Below are 15,467 nucleotides of genomic sequence, written 5' to 3'. Positions count from 1 at the left end.
TAACAATAATAATAATAATAATATTAATAGTAATAATAATAATAATACTCAGTACGTGACGCTGTTATACCTAAGAATGATCTAAAAGATCGGGTCACAGGTTTCCAGCCTATATACTGAGTTTATAAAAAGATCAAAGAGATATATTATATAATATAAACAGATTTCTGATGCGATGTCGTGGTCGCACAAATTAATTACCCTAGTTTAAAACACACAAGATAGTATAGAGCAAGTAAGGGGTCGATCCCACGAGGAGGGTTTAGTTCAGAGTTTTATGTTATACGTTATGCAATGGGGGGGTTTGATTTGCAATGATTTAAACTATGGCAGAAATTAAACTAGCAAACAAAATCAATTGAAATTAAAAGATATCAAGAAAACAAACCTTGGTTGCAAGCACACATCCACCAACGGAAATTAGAACCGATCCTTGAAATGAAACTCCAGTTTATATTATGAATTTTATTTTTTCTTAATATTGGTTAATTAACGAATCCGTCGTATAACTAACCCTAACCAACAAACATTCATAGTGTCTGCACTAATGATTTAATCCAATGGCAGCCTTAAGATCCAGATAAATTCATTAATCTTAGCAACCAAGTTGTCAGTTTGTGTTGCTTTGATCGAATGTTCTCCCTAAGTTTAATAACGTAGTTCTGCTACAATTATCAAGGTTAGTTGCTTCACAAGTTTATATACCACAACTCCGGTTTTGATATCAAACTTAGCAATAGATTGTTCACAATAATAACTTAGAGTCCGCTCTAGCAATCATCAACAACAATCATAGGAAATATGCATAGGAAAACAAACATACTCATTCATAACATAAACTGAAAAATAAAAGGAAGAATAAATCTCACGGTTCTTGAAATTTGAAGGTTTGTTGTGTCCTTGCAACCAAGAAAACGAGCTTAGCCTTGCATATCTATTGAACAACAACTACTACTAAAGATGGAAGAATACATAATTTCTTATTTGTAGAGGGGAGAGTTTGTGTTTCTTCCTTCTAGCTGCCACCTCCTTCTCCTCCCCCTCTATTTATACACAAATTGTAAGTAAGAAAAGTTCAAGTGTGAACATTAATAGATGGTGGTAGTGTGAAGGCGGCTGGCGGCTGGTTGCTGGCGGCTGGTGGCTGGTTGCTGGCAGCTGGCTACTGGTTTGAGGTTGGTGGCTGCCTTCCTTGACCTTTTAAAATATTTACTAGAGGAGCTAAATTGTTGGAAACACTTGTATGTCAGTTTGGATGCTTCTAGATGAAATTTGGATTCGTTTCTTCACGCAACCTGCTTGCTGGCAGAATTCAGCTATCATCTTTGAAAAATCATATCTCCCTTATATGACATCTTTTTTTACTAAACATTGGAGCGTTTATAGAGCTTTGAGTAAGTAATCCAAAAAAATTGAGTTTGCATCAATTGGACTTCTAAAGCTCCAGATATTGAATTTTGAATGGGCAAAGGTCAACATTGGCAGACTGCGAGATTTGACTTTGAAGGATGTGATTTCCATGATCTTTCTCTTTTCATTTTTCTTGCATTACATTTCCAGAAAGGTATGGATGTTAGATTTTTAATGCCATTGGAATCACTTCGTTTCAACCTCTAGAACTCACGCTCTGCACAAAACATCGACTGAACGTCAAATCTGCCAATTACCTCCAATTTACTCCTTTTTGTATCTGTCATCCAAAAGTGCCTTCAAAACATAAACAAAGAATATCAAGGCATTTTATATAAATAACATACGCAAAACACTAGTTAAATGCAGGTGAAACTATCGAATAATATGGTTACATCAAATACCCCCACACTTAACTCTTGCTCGTCCTCGAGAAAGGATAAATAAAATTAAATTGAAAATAACTATGATCAATCTCTTAATCTCCCATCAATGTCTAAGAGTACAAGCATTATAAACAAGAATACAATCATGTAGGATAAATAGTATAATTCTCATGAATTTATTTACATGCAAACTTCAAAACTCAATCAATCATCGGGATTTAAATGAAATTTATGGCATGCCAAAGTGATAGGTCCTCTCATTGATATACACTCCAACACTCATGTGTTTAGGGTTTATGTGTTTAAATATCTCAAATTCGATCAAAGAGTATGTTCTACCATAAGCTTGCTTTTCAATCTCATCTCCATTAGCAACTTATTACAAGTACTACATGAATCAAAAGGTCTTATTTTCCGGTTGTAATGGGGCTGAGTTAAGGTGAGGTAAAAGAAAGTAAAAGGAAAGGTTTAAACCAAAGAAAGTAGAGCATTTTGAAAAATGATACTTCAAACAAGATATTCCATCAAAGCTCATAAATTTTTCATCTTTAATCACAAATGATTAACTCCTTTTGATTTCAAGCTCTTTCAACATAAAACCTTAAGAACATAAATGAATACTTTTTTTATTATTATTATTCCTTTTTCTTTTGTTTTTCTTTTTTTTTTCTTTGGCAACTTTGCCCATCTTTTCATCAAACATCACTTCTTTCTTTTCATATAATTTCCAACCATAATTCCATGAGATATTACAAGTATATGCTCTACTAATCCTTGGCCAGGGGAAAAGAAAAACATATATAAAGTTAAGGCTTATACATGGATAAAGCAAAGAAAAGATAAACAAGTTCAAAAGGGGCTCACTAAGGATAATCTGTTTTAGGTTGGCTTTTTGGCTCGAAGGGTTAAAATCCCTAATGCCTTTATCATCTTCATGTATATTTGTAATGAGATATAATGTAAACACCCAAATGAATATATCTATATATATATATATATAGAGAGAGAGAGAGAAAGGGAAACGATGACCCTGTTTTCGCTGCCAATGCAGAAATCGACAGCGACGCAGTTTCCGCTGCCGATTCTGGATCGGCAGCGATGCATTCTTCGCTACCAATTCTGGATCGGCAGCGACCCAGTTTTCGCTGCCGATACAGAAATCGGCAGCGACTCAGTTTCTGCTGCTGATTTCTTGATCGGCAACAATGCAGTTTCTGCTGCCGATTTCTGGATCGGCGGCGACGCAGAAATCGGCAGCGACTCAGTTTCTGCTGCTGATTTCTTGATCGGCAACAATGCAGTTTCTGCTGCCGATTTCTGGATCGGCGGCGACGCAGTTTTCGCTGCCGAGGAAGAAATCGGCAGCGATGCATTGTTCGCTGCCGATTTCTCGATCGACAACAACACTGAGCTTGGAGGGAGGGGTAAAACTAGTTTTAGATAGACCAAAACAAGGATAAGAATACATCTAAACCAACCCCCAAACAACCCATTTCATTTGATGAGGAGTATAAATAGAAGGTGGAGAGAGAGGATGACCCATCTTCTTCCAAAAACAGCAACTGCATGCCGTTCTTCTCTCCCTCTTTCACAACAGAAACTTAAATCAAACCAGTAGAGAGTTCTTGTAAATGTGAGAGGGAAAGATGAGACCTTAAGAGAAGAGTGGACAACTGCCTAAAGGAAAGGAAAAAGAGGGCTGGAAAACGTTAGAAGAAGAAGGAGGAGAACCAGCAGGAGAGGAGAAAAGAATAGAGTCAAACCCTCCTCAAACTTAGTTAAATTCAGAAGGTATGGGTCATGAAACTCCCTTCCTCCTCCCCTTAAGACCAGAAACGGAAATGAAGAAGAAAACCCTAAGAAAAATTGATCTAAGATCTAAGCCAGCTATGAAGGAAACTGAAATTAACTAGAAGAACAAGGAAACTGAATTGAAATGAAGCCAATTTCAGAACATCTAACAAAGAAAAAAATAAATAAAAATGGAAATAACAAATCATGGTAGAGGGCTGGCTTTAGCTATGGGGTGAGCCAGCATGTATGTGTGTTTCTGCTGGAGTTTTACTGTGCTGAAATTAATGTGTTCTGCTGTGATGTTTGATTAGTACTTAAAAGTGCATGTTTATCAAGGTTTTATATCATCATTTTGCACTTGAAGTATCAATAACTCCTTAACTAAAGCATGTTTTATAATAACAAGTTTGATACTATAAGATACCTTAATTTATGGTAAATGCTCATCTTAAATGCAGGCCTATCACATAAATAAAAGGATTGATTGATGAGTTTAAGTATTGAAAGTGAAAGGACAAAGAGATGGCCAAACTTAGAAAAAAGATGTCGGTGCAGTCCAAACCAGAACATTGCTCGGTAATTGGATCATATCTGGAGCTCTAGATCTCGTATTTAGGTCCGTTTTATATGGATGGAAAGGTAAGACAAAGGCCTACAACTTTCATGCGGAGCCCAAGATTTAAAAAGGCCGTTTTGAAGTCCAAACTGAAGGAACAACGAAGAAGTCCGAAGCTGTCCTGCAGCCCAGACACTCTTTAGTGTTCAACCCATATCTTGAGTTCTAGAAGTCCAAATGACCTCATATTTTTTTTGTTGGAAAGCTGAGACAATTTCCTAGAACATTCCTGAGGATTCTGGGCAAATTATGATGTTAGCAATGACGTCTTGTTCAGACAAGAAGATAAGGATTGTCACCAAGTCAAGATGTGGCCACCCACTCATCAATTAATGAACAAATCAATAGTTCCAAATTTTGGCCTATAAAAGGAGGCATTTACCATGTATTGAGGCATCTTGGTTTCTAGATCAAGATCATGCTCTTGCTTTCTCTCTTTGTATTGCTTATGTTTTGCTTTCATTAATATCAAGTTTATGCACTTCATTTCCTTTCCTTTACTTAGTTAACTTCTTTCTCATTTATGTTCTTATCTTGTTCATCTATGTTTCTTTCTTTCATTATGTTTAGCTAAGTTAATTATGTCAAGGTGAAAAGGGTACACTAATGGTGTAAGAATAAGTATAATATAAACTTAACATGGACCTTAACGTTGGATACTAACATGTTTTATATTTGTTATCTTGTTCACTTTTAATACTTTGCTTGTTAAATGGTTAATCTAGATTTATGTTGTATAACACTTGGTACAACAAATACTTGGTACTTTTATAGCCCATACTGTATGGTATAACCGACACCTGAGCTATGAAAGGAACTTGATTTGTTGTTAACATAAGTTATAATCATGAATGCCTGCCAACATTTACAAGTATTAGCTTTATTCGAATAAGATAACTAATGTAATCATGTTAACAATTTATAATCTGATTGGAACCTCCTTTATGTGTGGTTTCCAATTGAGTAATAAGAGTTTATACTATACTTGTTTGAAGTACCATTAGTGGATCCTCTAACCTTGACATTTATTTTTATCGTTGTTTAATCCTTACATTAATCTTTCAACTCAAAGTTCTCATTAATTTCTTCCTTCTCTTCTTTATTATTGTTGTTGTTGTTATTATTATTATTATTATTATTATCATCTGTTCATAAACTCAGTATATAGGCTGGAAACCTGTGACCCGATCTTTTAGATCATTCTTAGGTATAACAACGCCACGTACTGAGTATTATTATTATTATTACTATTACTAGTACTATTGTTATTATTATTGTTATTGTTGTTATTGTTGTGTTGTTATTTATAATTTATACAATTAACCTCTTTGTGGTTCGACCCCGGTCTTGCCGGGTTATTTATTACTTCGACACTCTTGCACTTGGGAAAAGACATCAAGCTTTTGGTCGTGTCAAGTTTTTGGCGCCGTTGCCGGGGAGGTAAATTCTTGTATAAATTATAATATTTAATTTATTTTCTCTTTTCACTTTTCATTTTATCTAACTTTTGTTTTCTTTGTTTTGTTTTGTTTCTTTTTCTTCTCTTTTCTTTTCTTCCTTTTATTCTCTTCTTACATGTGCATGAGAGTTTGGTCATGTACATTAAATGGTCGACTTTGTAGGGTATCCTCATCATTTTCAGAAAATATGGCCGAAGAAGATAATCAATCGCTTCATAATGAGAATAATGAGAATAACCGTATGAGAACAATTAGAGACCACATGAATCCCACAAGAACAAGTGCACCCTCATGCATAGTTTTCCCTCCTGACGCATCTCATTTTAATTTTAAGCCAGGCATTATTCAACTTTTACCATCTTTTCATGGTTTAGACCTAGAAAATCCATACTTGCATTTAAGGGAATTTGAGGAGGTCTGTAATACCTATAATGACTCAAATTGTAGCATGAACACCATTCGATTAAAGCTTTTTCCTTTTTCATTAAAAGATAAAGCTAAAACATGGCTACAAAATTTGAGACCAGGATCCATTCGTGCTTGTGATAAAATGCAACAACAATTTTTAAAGAAGTTTTTTCCGTCTCACAGAACAAACTCTTTCAAAAGACAAATCATCACTTTCACTCAAAAACCAGGAGAAACATTTTACCAATGTTGGGATAGGTATCGAGATTTGCTTAATACTTGCCCACATCATGGCTTTGAAACATGGAGATTGGTTTCACATTTTTATGAAGGTTTAACACCTAGAGATAGGCAAATGGTTGAATTGATGTGCAATGGAACTTTCGAAGATAAAGACCCTAATGAAGCAATGGAGTACCTAGACTTGCTAGCCGAAAATGCTCAAAATTGGGACACCACAGGTACTTATGAGGCACCAAGTAAAACTCAACCTCATACATCTAGTGCAGGTATGCACAACCTTAGGGAAGATCATGACCTCCAAGCCAAGTTTGCATCTTTAGCTAGAAAAGTCGAAGCACTTGAATTGAAAAAGAGTGGTCAATTAAAATCTATTCAAGACATTGTGTGTCAAATCTGTGAAGCCAAGGAACACTTAACAAATGATTGTCCAACTTTGCCTTCTTTTAGGGAATGCCTCCATGAACAAGCCCATGCTTTAAACAGTTTCCAAAGACCCAACCATAACCCATACTCACAAACGTATAACCCTGGTTGGAGAAATCACCCAAATTTCAGTTGGAAGAGTGATAGCAACAATACAAACTTCACAGCCACCGTTTCAAGCACACCATAATTTTCAAAATTCTCATGGATATACACTTCCTTATGCTCCACCTCCTAGAAGAAATTTTGAGGAAACATTGCATACATTCATTGAAAAGCAGGAGACAATCAACACTTAACTTGCTCAAAGCATGACAGATTTTAAAGATGCTCTTGCAAAATTAACATCTGCTCTCAGTTTCCAAGAGAAAGGTAGGTTTCCATCTCAACCACAACAAAATCCAAAGGGGCAATACAATGCAAATGCAAGTGGTTCTGGAAGCCAACATATGGATCAAGTCAAATCAATCATCACTCTTCGTAGTGGTAAGGTTATTGAAAAACCCATTCTTGAACCTTGTGAGAAAGATGATGAGTCTATCTCTGAGGGTAAGGAAGGGGTTGAACCTGAACATTGCAAAGAAAAGACTAATTCCCCGCCAGCACTTCCATTTCCTCATGCCATGACCAAACAAAGGAAAGTCAATCACAACTCTGAAATCTTTGAAACTTTCAAACAGGTAAGGATCAATATACCTTTGTTTGATGCTATTAAACAGGTTCCTTCCTATGCTAAATTTTTGAAAGATTTGTGCACTGTGAAGAGAAAACTGAATGTGAAAAAGAAAGCCTTTTTAGCCGAACAAGTAAGTGTCATTCTTCAAAACAATAATGCTTTGAAATATAAAGACCCTGGTTGTCCTACAATTTCTTGCTTTATTGGAGAACATAAAATTGAAAGAGCCTTACTTGATCTTGGAGCTAGTGTGAATTTACTTCCATATTCAGTCTTTCAAAGTCTCAATCTAGGTGAGTTAAAACCAACCTCTGTAACTCTTTTACTCTCCGATAGATCTGTAAAAGTGCCTAGAGGAATAGTTGAGGATGTGTTAGTACAAGTTGAGAAATTCATTTATCATGTGGATTTTGTTGTCTTGGATACACAACCTGTTGAAGCATGTAATTCAATTCCTGTCATTTTAGGACGTCCATTTCTTGCCACTTCTAATGCATTGATTAATTATAGGAATGGACTGATGAAGCTATCATTTGGAAACATGACATTGGAGATGAATATTTTCAACATTTACAAGTAACCTAGAGATGATAATGATTTACAGGAAGTGGACTTTATTGAAAAATTAGTTCATGATCAATTTCAAACCACTTCTGGTGAAACTGAGATTGATGAATCTGATGATTTACAAATGGTCTACTTTCAGGAATCAAAGGCATGCAATTGGAGACCACAAATTGAAGAATTGCCACCACGATCAATTGAGCCCATACCTTCAAGTGTTCAACCACCAAAACCTGAATTGAAGCCGTTACCATTTAATCTCAAATACTCATTTTTGGGAGAAAATGAAACTTTTCCGGTAATAATCTCTTCCAAACTTAATGCACATCAAGAAGGTAAGTTATTACAGACTCTGAAAATGCACAAAAATGCATTAGGATGGACCATAGCTGACATAAAAGGAATTAGCCCTTTGATTTGCACACACAGGATTTATTTGGAGGAAAATGTTAAACCCTCTAGAGAAATGCAACGAAGGCTTAATCCTAATATGAAAGAAGTAGTGAAAAATGAAGTCATTAAGCTTCTAGATAATGGAATCATTTATCCTATTTCTGACAGCAAATGGGTAAGTCCTACACAAGTTGTACCCAAAAAGTCTGGAGTCACTGTGATAACAAATGAGAAAAATGAGTTAATTCCAACTAGGACTGTTACTGGTTGGCGCATGTGCATTGACTATAGGAAACTTAATTCAATGACTAGAAAAGATCATTTCCCTTTACCTTTCATGGACCAAATCCTAGAAAGAGTTGCAGGTCATGAATTTTACTGTTTCCTAGATGGCTATTCAGGTTACAATCAAATTGAAATTGCATTGGAAGATCAAGAGAAGACTACTTTCACATGTCCATTTGGTACTTTTGCATATCGAAGGATGCCTTTTGGATTATGTAATACACCAGCCACGTTTCAAAGATGCATGCTTAGCATATTCAGTGATATGGTTGAACGTTTTCTTGAAATTTTTATGGATGATTTTTCTATTTTTGGTGATTCATTTGATGATTGTTTGACTAACTTAGAAAAGGTTTTGAGCAGGTGTGAAGAGAAGAATCTTGTATTGAATTGGGAAAAATGTCACTTTATGGTAACAAATGGCATTGTACTTGGTCACATTGTTTCATCGAAAGGAATTGAGGTTGACAAATCTAAAATCGAGTTAATTGCCAACTTACCAACACCAAAATCTGTTAAAGATGTTAGATCATTCTTAGGACATGCTGGTTTTTACAGAAGGTTCATCAAAGATTTTAGTGTAATATCTAAGCCCTTGAGTAACCTTTTAACAAAGGATAATATTTTTGAATGAACTGAACATTGTGAAGAAGCCTTTGTTAAACTTAAAAACTTGCTTACTTCTGCTCCTGTCATTCAACCTCCTGATTGGTCATTACCTTTTGAAATAATGTGTGACGCTAGTGATTATGCCGTGGGTGCTGTCTTGGGACAGAGAAAAGATAAGAAACCTTATGTGATTTACTATGCAAGTAAAACTTTAAATAGTGCTCAAATGAATTACACCACCACTGAAAAAGAATTACTTGCAGTAGTATTTGCTTGTGATAAATTCAGATCTTATCTTGTTGGCTCACCTGTTGTTGTTTTTAGTGATCATGCAGCATTGAAATATCTTCTTTCTAAGAAAGATTCTAAGGCTAGATTGGTGCGGTGGATTTTGTTACTTCAAGAATTTGATATCACAATTAAAGACAAGAAAGGCACCGAAAATGTTGTTGCAGATCATTTGTCAAGATTGACAACAGATTCGAAATCTGACATCACACCAATCGATGACTACTTTCCCGATGAATCTTTATTTTTCGTTTCTACGATGCCTTGGTTTGCTAATATTGTTAATTTTCTTGTTTCAGGACAATTGCCAGCTCATTGGAGTACCCAAGACAAAAGAAAGTTCTTGAACGAAGTGAAGAACTTTTATTGGGATGACCCTTATTTATTCAAATATTGTCCTGATCAAATATTTTGAAGATGCATTCCTGACAATGAGGTAAGTAGTGTCATTAAATTTTGTCATTCTGAGGCATGTGGGGGTCATTTCTCATCAAGAAAGACAACTGCAAAAATCTTACAAAGTGGATTTTATTGGCCCACCATGTTCAAAGACACACATGCATTCTGCAAGACTTGTGAAAATTGTCAAAAGTTTGGATATATTTCAAAACGTCACATGATGCCTGACACGACCAAAAGCTTGATGTCTTCTCCCAAGTGCAGGAGTGTCGAAGTAATAAATAACCCGGCAAGACCGGGGTCGAACCACAGAGAGGTTAATTGTATAAATTATAAATAACAACGCAACAATAACAATAATAATGATAATAATAACAAAAGTAGTACTATTAATAGTAATAATAATAATAATAATACTCAGTACGTTGCGTTGTTATACCTGAGAATCATTTAAAATATCGGGTCATAGGTTTCCAGCCTATATACTGAGTTTATGAACAGATGATAATAATAATAATAATAATAACAACAACAACAATAATAAAGAAGAGAAGGAAGAAATTAATGAGAACTTTGAGTTGAAAGATTAATGTAAGGATTAAACAACGATAAAAAATAAATGTCAAGGTTAGAGGATCCACTAATGGTACTTCAAACAAGTATAGTATAAACTCTTATTACTCAATTGGAAACCACACATAAAGGAGGTTCCAATCAGATTATAAATTGTTAACATGATTACATTAGTTATCTTATTCGAATAAAGCTAATACTTGTAAATGTTGGCAGGCATTCATGATTATAACTTATGTTAACAACAAATCAAGTTCCTTTCATAGCTCAGGTGTCGGTTATACCATACAGTATGGGCTATGAAAGTACCAAGTATTTGTTGTACCAATTGTTATACAACATAAATCTAGATTAACCATTTAACAAGCAAAGTATTAAAAGTGAACAAGATAACAAATATAAAACATGTTAGTATCCAACGTTAAGGTCCATGTTAAGTTTATATTATACTTATTCTTACACCATTAGTGTACCCTTTTCACCTTGACATAATTAACTTAGCTAAACATAATGAAAGAAAGAAACATAGATGAACAAGGTAAGAACATAAATGAGAAAAAAGTTAACTAAGTAAAGGAAAGGAAATGAAGTGCATAAACTTGATATTAATGAAAGCAAAACATAAACAATACAAAGAGAGAAAGCAAGAGCATGATCTTGATCTGGAAACCAAGATGTCTCAATACATGGTAAGTGCCTCCTTTTATAGGCCAATATTTGGAACTATTGATTTGTTAATTAATTGATGAGTGGGTGGCCACATCTTGACTTGGTGACAATTCTTATCTTCTTGTCTGAACAAGACATCATTGCTAACATCATAATTTGCCCAGAATCCTCAGGAATGTTCTAGGAAATTGTCTCAGCTTTCCAACAAAAAAAAGATGAGGTCTTTTGGACTTATAGAACTCAAGATATGGGCTGAACACTAAATAGTGTCTAGGCTGCAAGACAGCTTCGGACTTCTTCGTTGTTCCTTCAGTTTGGACTTCAAAATGGCCTTTTTAAATCTTGGGCTCCATGAAAGTTGTAGGCCTTTGTCTTACCTTTCCATCCATATAAAATGGACCTAAATCCGAGATCTAGAGCTCCAGATATGATCCAATTACCGAGCAATGTTCCGGTTTGGACTGCACCAGCATCTCTTTTCTAAGTTTGGCCATCTCTTTGTCCTTTCACTTTCAATACTTAAACTCATCAATCAATCCTTTTATTATGTGATAGGCCTGCATTTAAGATGAGCATTTACCATAAATTAAGGTATCTTATAGTATCAAACTTGTTATTATAAAACATGCTTTAGTTAAGGAGCTATTGATACTTCAAGTGCAAAATGATGATATAAAACCTTGATAAACATGCACTTTTAAGTACTAATCAATGCCTTTAAATCCTATTCTTGTCATTGAGATCTTTGACTGTTGGGGTATAGATTTCATGGGTCCATTTCCTCCATCATTTGGTTTTGTGTACATATTAGTCGCAGTAGATTATGTTTCAAAATGGATAGAGGCAATTCCAAGTCGAAACAATGATCACAAAACAGTGATAAAGTTTTTGAAAGATAATATTTTGAGTCGATTTGGAATTCCTCGAGCCATAATAAGTGATGTTGGAGCACATTTCTGCAACAAGCCATTTGCTTCTTTAATGAAGAAATATGGAATCACACACAAAGTTGCCACCCCTTATCTCCCTCAGACAAGTGGACAAGTAGAGCTTGCTAATAGGGAGATCAAACAGATCTTGGAGAAAACGGTGAACCCTAATCGAAAAGACTGGTCTTTAAGACTTAATGATGCACTTTGGGCTTATCGAACTGCATATAAAACATCATTAGGTATGTCACCTTATAGACTAGTTTGTGGAAAACCTTGTCACTTGCTTGTGGAAATTGAACATAAAGCTTATTGGGCTATTAAAGCTTACTATTCAAACATTGATGATGCTAGTCAGCTGCGAAAATTGCAAATAAATGAGCTTGAGGAAATTAGAAATGATGCATATGACAATTCAAGAATTCATAAAGCAAGAATCAAAGAGTTTCATGACAAGAAAATACTGAGAAAAACATTCAATGTTGGTCAAAAAGTCTTGCTTTATAATTCTCGACTCCATTTATTTCCTGGAAAACTAAGATCAAGATGGAGCGGTCCTTTTATTGTGAAACATGTGTATCCATATGGGCCCTATGATATCGAGAATCCAAAGAATGGCAATGTTTTGAAGGTAAATGGGCATCGGTTGAAAGTTTATTTTGATAATTTTTCAGTTGAAAATGACTCTACTGAATTGAGTGATCCTGTATATAAAGATTGATTCTTTTTCTCACATTGTTTTGTGTTTGTTTTGGTGTATCTTTTGTTTTGCTAGTTTCTCTCACCCCGGTCAAATGGCGGATAACGGTACTCCGTGACTCTTAAGTCGGTTCTTTCAGTTTCCCATGATAACTGATATTTGTGTATATAATTGTGCAATTCTCTGCTCTTTCTTCTTTCTTTGAATCTCTCATCCAATTCTCATTTAAAAATGGACACCACTCTTGAAAAATTGAAAAAGTATTTTCCCGCTCTGCCTCAGAATGCGATTACAAAAATTTACCGTGCTAGGTGTGAAGGATTGAGGTTGTTAATGAACCATGGAATTCCTGAAGATATTCATTGGCTGATTGAAGCAAAGGTCCGATTATCAGGTGAGTCCTCCAATTCTTTCATTTCACACATGCCTGGAACAGGTAAAAGCACTTTTATAAAGAAACGTCGTGCAAAACGACTGAAAGTCTGTCACAGATGTGCCAGATGGACTTGTAATGCGACATGTCATTCTTTAGGAATGATATCTGTAAACCATGAAGATAAAATACAATTCATTAAGGATGGCCTGAGTAAGGGGTCTTTAGATAATCTTTTATTGACCCTTGAGATGCATCCTAGTGGAGATGTGCATCGTGTAATTCATGATTTATGGGCACAATTCCATAAAGAACATGATCGACTTAGTCTTGGGAATCTGACTAAAAAAGACCCTGTTTGCCAATTTTTAAGAAAACTGGATGGGAAGCCTATCCCCGACCCATAGAGGGCGTTTAAGTCGTTCTTGGACGTAAAACCAAGGGAAGATGTGAGCCACAATCACAACTACCTGTACATACATGCTTTGTCAAAATAAATAAATAAAGAGAGAGAGTGTGAGACTACAGCTGGCCTACATGTAGGTGGTATGATTGCATTTTCACTTTTTCATTTATAAATTCTTCTCTTCCTTCCCTTCATTTCTACTCATCCCATACATTCATCAAATATAGAAGTGTGTAGAAATGGCAGGTTCCTCAAGTCATCACATAAGAAATATTTGTGTTTTCGGTGGATCCAGCCCTGGGAAAGAAAAAGAGTTTTTAGAATCAACAAATCATCTTGGTCAAGTACTAGCTGAGAGAAAGATTCATTTAGTGTATGGGGGAGGCAGCCTTGGGTTAATGGGAGGTGTGTTAATGACTGCATTTTTAGGAGGCAGTCAAGTTTTGGGGGTTGTCCCCAAAGCTTTAGCAAATGGAGACATCATTGGAAAAACAATTGGAGAGGAACTACAGGTCCCAACAATGTCTGATCGACTGAATGCCATGTTTAGCCATGCTGATGCCTTCATTGCCTTACCAGGTGGTCTAGGCACATTGGAAGAGATCTTTCATATTTCATCTTGGGCCCAACTGCACATTCACCATAAACCTATAAGTTTGTTAAATGTTAATGGTTTTTATGATAAGTTGTTGTCTTTCCTTGATCAAGCTGTGGAACATGAATTTCTAACATCTTCAGCATGACAAATCATAATCTCTACTGCTACTGCTGAACAATTGATTGACCAACTACAATCTTTCATCCCTGTCATTGATCCTTTCATGAGTCGCCTAGATTGGTCAGCTAAGGAAAGCTGTAAAAAGCTTAGATTAGATTTGAGCCTTCATCTGTGAAACCTTGTGTCTTTTGGTTTTATTAATAGCATATTATTTTGTTTTGTTACTTTTTATATTTGTTTAAGTGTGTTTCGGGTTTATCATTGTTCGTTGTTTCAGGTGATGTCTTCTATACTCTATCTTTCTACCTTAGGACATTGAGGACAATGTCTCGTTTTGGTTGGGGGGAGAGGGTAGTAGTTTAAAAAAAAAAAAAAACTAACCAACTAACTGTTTTTGTTTTTAAAAAACCATTTGGCAAAACTGTTATTACTAGGATGGCAGAGTAAAGAGGAATTATTCTTGAGACGCATCTTAGTAAAAATTTTCTAATGGTTATTTGCAATATTCATAACAAGGCCTATTAGAATACTTCTTGAAATATTCAGGTTTACAAACTCTCGCATTGTTATCACTTGATTCTGCTCATATACTCATTTAACAAGTATTATTAAACCTTCATTTTCACTCACACACTTTAACATATGATTGTGGGTTGCACATTGGATTATTACATTATTTATGTTCTTTTGTTGAAGGTAACAACTAAGGGTAAGGGATAGTATATAATTTGCAAAAAAAAAAAAATGATGATAATATTGATGATAATAAAAACATAAATAAGTTTGGTTTCGTAGCCTCCCTAACCTAAGCAATTAAGCCCGAAGGGGTGTTTTAACACCTAATACCCTAAGTCAACTGACTTGGGAGCTATTGGCTCAAAGCTTGTTACATGGGTTAAGGAGAAAAGCTTAAGGGAATTAAACATTGCACTATCTACGTATCAGTATCTGCAACCCGAGTTGTTAAGCTCGTAGGGGTGTCTCAACACCTAATGCCCTAAGACCAACTGGTCTGGGAGTCATTAGCCTAAAACTCGTTACATGGGTTAAAGATACATTGTGTTTTAAGTTGTATGTGTATATAAATAAATAAATAAATAAAAGAAAGAGAAAGAGAAAAAAAAAGTAATAATAATAATAATCCC

At 35.2% G+C, this 15,467-nt stretch overlaps 1 pseudogene; it reads left to right on the top strand.

Moving 5' to 3' along the window:
* Positions 1-7,051: 7,051 nt before the first annotated feature.
* Positions 7,052-13,605, top strand: LOC118031053 (uncharacterized; annotated as a pseudogene).
* The last annotated feature ends 1,862 nt before the right edge of the window (positions 13,606-15,467 follow it).

The sequence above is a fragment of the Populus alba genome, chromosome 3 (genome assembly GCF_005239225.2).
Source record: "Populus alba chromosome 3, ASM523922v2, whole genome shotgun sequence".
In the NCBI taxonomy this organism is placed as follows: Eukaryota; Viridiplantae; Streptophyta; class Magnoliopsida; order Malpighiales; family Salicaceae; genus Populus; species Populus alba.
This window is presented reverse-complemented; position numbering and strand designations above follow the sequence as displayed.